The 5,392-nt window shown below is 50.0% G+C and overlaps 1 pseudogene; it reads right to left on the bottom strand.

Moving 5' to 3' along the window:
• Positions 1-1,896: 1,896 nt before the first annotated feature.
• On the bottom strand, positions 1,897-2,703 carry LOC117186104 (annotated as a pseudogene).
• Positions 2,704-5,392: the final 2,689 nt, after the last annotated feature.

Below are 5,392 nucleotides of genomic sequence, written 5' to 3'. Positions count from 1 at the left end.
CCTTTATCCGACCGTCCCACCGCCTTTATCCGGCTATGCTTTGGTCGAATTCGGCCTGTGGGAACCACGGTTCCTCACAATGCTTTATTGTTATCTTAAAGCTATCTTACGCCTTCTGGACTGTTTCGACAGTTGGGTTCTCCTCCTCTCCGTTCTTGGCGAGCGCGACCTATTCTGGACCCCCCCAAGGCGTATCCAAGCGTGGCTCCGCCGGCTCTAACGACTGGGGCTAATGATTCTTGGCACGTAGCCCAAATCCGGGATTAGAGTAAGAAGTAGCTTGAAAGCCATAGAACGCACCGGTCAAGGAAACCCAGCTGTAAGCATCAATGGCACAGGTCAGGTTCTAGCCAAACGAGGAGGCGATGCGTTCATCGGACTCGGACGATGAGGTCCGAGCAGGCCGGGCACAGCAGGAGCCCACTAGACGCCCACGTCGCCGCAAGCATCTAGGCCAAGGAGCAGGCGCTGCCGTCACCCCACGCGCGACTCGAAGACGCGTCGAGCCAGAACACGCCAAGCTGAATCCAAACTCCGCTACGGTCCCTACCACCATCGCCCCATTACTTGTACCGCATGGGAGACCCCCCGAACTACGATATCAGCTCCGACGAAGGGTTCACCAGCTCGACGATGGAGGCAGGCAAGCACTGGTAGCCGACCTACATGGCGAGCACCGACGAGGAGGTCTTGCACGACCGAAGGTTCGGAAAAGGGGGTGGCAGTCCATGGGTCAAGCACTCGGTCACGGACCTAATCCCAGCCACTGACAACGACACAGCAAGCGACGACGAGGTGCAGCTCCTAGGTGAATATGACACCACCCCGCTACGCATCAGCGACAGCAGTCTTGGCGAAGAGTTGCCCCGACGGCTCCGAGCCCTCGCCGTTCAGGGTGAACACGAGCCACCGAGGCGCATAACCGGCATTGAGCTGCCCCAGCTACTCCAGGAACTCGGCCTGGAGGACGGACCCGTGTCCCCGATACCCAGGGACGACGGAGACGATGAGGTAGCCCGGATCCTGGGGGGGCAGGAGAACACCCATGGGCCGATCCCGAACACCAGCTGGGATGAGGACTGGCACGCTCGACTGCAGGAGTGGGACGCGCAAAGGAGGAGGATCCCGATGCAGAAATGGCCCGAATCCTCGGCGCCAGAGGAGAACGACTCGGCCGGGTTGATTGGCAGCCGCTGGACTATGCACGGATGGAGTGACTATTCCCAGTTCCCACTGACTGCGACGCCCCGAACCCGGAACCAACGACCTGCGCGGCCCGAGATCCCGGATCAGGAAACCCTAGCCAACCCAAGGGAGACAGCGACCTGTCATTGGGCCTGGACGAGTCGGAGGTCGGCTGATTTTTTTTTTCATCCCTTTTGAGTTTCGGCCATTAGTTTATTGACATTTCAGGTTGAAGCACAATATAATGTCTTGTAACGAACCTAAAAGGGTTCGATACAATCCATCCCCCGACATATTATAAGCATAAAACCCTGCTAAATTACAACATCTCACACAACACCCCGCATACATTATATACCAACACCACCTCTCCACACATAGCCACCGATCGACACCCGCCGACTCCATAACGCTGACCAAAGACATCAGGTCACGCGGACTTCCCCCACTCCAGGCCAAGCCACCGGCCAGACGCAGTCTTCCGGGTTCATCGACAACAGAAAGATGACACCGCGGAAACTTACACAGACCCGCCAGAAACAGAAACCAGGTCAACCCACGATCGCCAAAACAGCGAAGTGCAACCCGACACGGAAGCGCATTTCGACCCCGCTAACACAGCAACCACAGACGTATAAATATACGCCAGCCAAAACCAGAAGACAACTTACGAAGAGGACCCGACCGCGAGCAAAAGTCAGCACGTTTAAGCTAAGAATCTAGAGAAATATAAGTTATCAGTTTCACCAACAATAAACCTATGTTATAAACGCCAAAACACAATTCGCTGCGTAAGTTCATTTGATAGCACCCCAAGTCCACGCACGCCGTTTGTTATACACGACAAGCAGCGCTCGCCCCAGCCCCGGTCCACCAGCCCTAAGATAGGCCAACCCCGACGTCTCCCTCAATGTTCCATCTACTTCTACAAATTTCTTGTGGATTGACCCCTGGACGTGACTGAAGATTCCACCTTCACTACGGTCGTCTTCTCAGAGACATAAAGAATTTACGAATATCCTTATTTTTGATGGTAGTCGATTGTTGAATGAGCGCTGCTGATCCAGATACAGACTCTATATCTATATCTCAACGGTAAGCTCGTCTTTTTGGGCTGTGGAGTTCACGACAGTCACACCAGGTGCCATTTCTACACGGCGAATGTACTTTTCACCCAAAAAGTTCCTGATTTCAATAGCTGTGTTGTTTTCGGAAGTGACACAGTTAATGGGGAAATGGGCATAGACAGCACGCATCATGTATTGAAAGCCAAACGTTACTCCCTTAATCATATTCTCAATATGACTGCAGACGGTACGTACTGCCGCAAGCTCCTTCTTTGTTCCAAACCATGAACGTTTGTCAGACATATCCATGTCCAAAGCCAAATGCTTGAAGCTACGTTTCAGGATGCCGCGAGTACCGAAAATGTACTCGAGTACTCGAGCTCGATTGTCACGCACTGGTTCGAGTTGATCGTCCGCATTTTGATGGCAGCTCCGCAAACCGACCGGAAAAAGGTTGCTCAACGCGTTCGAGGAGATGCCGGAGCTAAGTGCGCTGCAGGAAGAGCAGGCATGGCCAATTGCCCCAGTTGCCTGGCAGGTGAGCACGCCCGATCGACGCATTCCGCAAAGCCTACTGGAAGGCGCCAGCTCTGTGGCGGCGTGGCACGGGCGGAGCCGGATCCGCAGTCTGGAGTATCTCGACGGCCAACGCTTCCGCGTATCGATCAGTGGAGACTTGGTTCGCATTTCGCCGCGCCCCACTCCGAAGTAGGAAGGGAGTGTGAAGAGACAAACCTTTACAAACATAAAAGCAACACCACTCCCTGGAGGCACAGCCCAAAAGGCTTCATATTTCATTATATTTCATTCATTTACCCTGACACAACCATGAATCTGATCCCCATATGCTTGGATCTTCGTTCGATGTGGCTAAGCGCCGATTCTTATCGTTAGAGTGTAGAAGTAGCTTTTATGAAGAAGTACCTCGAGCTCGGTCATATGTCTCCAACAGCCAATATTATTCCGCCAGGAACGCACTATGTCATACCACATCAATGCGTCCTGAGGCCTGATAGTATCTCAACCAAACTTCAAGTCGTGTTCGACGCGTCAGCGAAGACTACTTCAGCGCAGTCATGAAACGACATTTTAATGGGGCCCACTATTCAGAGGGAATTGCTATTATCTCTCGTCAGATTTCGTTTTAATCGCTTCGCCTTAACAGCAGATGTATCGAAAATAACCAGGCAAGTGACTATGACTGAAGACGATCGCATCTTTCAGCTCATAGTATGGCGAGAAAATCCATCTGATGAGGTACAGATTTTTCGTCTAGATACTCTCAGCTACGGAACGGCTTCAGCTCCATTTCTTGCCGTTGCTTGCAAGAACTTGGAGTTCGTCATAGAGACACACATGAGATCGGTTCCGACATAATTTTTAACGATTTTTATATGGACGACATGCTTACTGGAGCCTATGAGATTGACACGTTGAATGTGATGTGTAATCAAGTATCCGAAATACAAAATCACGGTGGATTCCGGCTATCTAAATGGTTTTTAAACCATCCACAACCAGCTGAAGGGATCAACATGGAAAAATCCCTTAATTTCAATGATGCCAATTCGACCAAAGCCTTAGGTATGCGGTGTAGCCCGCAAGCAGACACATTCCGCTTTCATTTGGATAAAGGTTATACGGATGTGACCCCTACAAAGCGCACAATTCTCTCAGTGGGTGCGCGATTATTCGATCCGTTGGGATTGCTGTGCCCCATTGGCATAACGTCCAAAATTCTCCTCCAAAGACTTTGGCAAATCCAGTTGGAATGGTATGAAGCGATTCCGATGAAATTGCATTTAGGTTGGGAAGTCTTGAGAAAGAATTTGCAGAATCTTCACTTAGTGACCATTCCAAGGTACACTTTTGCCAGTGGATGCTCAGCTGTTCAAGTTCACGGTTTCGCAGACTCTTCTAGTAAAGCATACGGCTGGTGCCTTTATATTCGAGCAATCGAAAGTGGTCAAGTCTGTTGTCGATTGATGGCAGCAAAAGCTAGAGTTGCTCCACCAAAGACGAAAGCCAAACCAAGGCTAAGCTAAGCGCCGCCACTCTCGTCTCAATTTTGGTCATACGTCAAACGAGCTTTTGACAAATGCAGAATAGAGAGCGTTTATTCTGGGCAGACTCCAAAATAACGCTACATTGGATAAAGGCTCCGCCATCGTCGCTTGTTGTTTTTGTGTCAAATAGGGTAGCCACAATTCAGGAGCTATCAGAAGAGATTACATGGCGTCATGTGCCTTCGCTGTGAAATCTAGCGGACTTGGCTTCTCGTGGATGCACGTCCCTGAACACCTTGAGTCAATTTGGCTAGAAGGTCCTAAATTTTTATGTGAGCGTGAGCACTGTTGGCCAGAGAGCTCGCATTTTAACATCCCAGCCGATGTACGGGATTCGGAGCTAAAAAAGTCCGCCCAAGTTTTAATTGGTGTTGAGGACTCATTTCCCAATCAGATATTTTCTCATTTTTCGTCGTACACTAAATTAGTTCGAGTATTTGCATATGTGTACCGTTTTTTAAACATCGACAGGCAAAAAGAGCGCTCCACGGAGTTGACTATAAAGGAGTTACAGCAATCGTCCCTCAACTTGAAGGTTCAACGAAGTTGAAAAAGGGACAGGCTCTGCCGGCAAGCCTGATGTTTGTCCAAAAGATGTCCGAAAAAGGGAGAACGTTTTCGCTTGGGAGACAGGTTGTGGCATGCGCCTGTGCCACTTGAGGTCAAGTTTCCAATTCTACTGCCCGCCAAGAGTCACTTAGTCAAACTGTTTTTGAGGAATTTGCACTTAAAAAATTGTCATGCCAATGCAAAGGCACTGGTCAGTCTGCTGAGAGAGGAGATTTGTCTTGTAAATGCACGTCTGGATTGCACTCTGATAGTTAGGAGATGCATCCATTGTTTTCGCTACAAACCAAAATTGATGAGTCAGATCATGGGAAATCTGCCGGCAGACAGGTTAAGAGAAGGTCCATTCCTGATTTGTGGGGTGGATTTTTGTGGTCCTATTAACGTCTCGCTTCGGATTCGAGGACGTCCGCCCGTCAAAATGTATATCGCGGTATTTGTTTGTTTCGCTTCGAAGGCCGTCCATTAAGAGCTTGTCCCAGACCTGTCCACTAATTGCTTTCTTAT

This window comes from Drosophila miranda, chromosome XR (genome assembly GCF_003369915.1).
Source record: "Drosophila miranda strain MSH22 chromosome XR, D.miranda_PacBio2.1, whole genome shotgun sequence".
In the NCBI taxonomy this organism is placed as follows: Eukaryota; Metazoa; Arthropoda; class Insecta; order Diptera; family Drosophilidae; genus Drosophila; species Drosophila miranda.
Note: the sequence above shows the minus strand (reverse complement) of the source record. Positions and strands in the feature narration are given on the sequence as shown.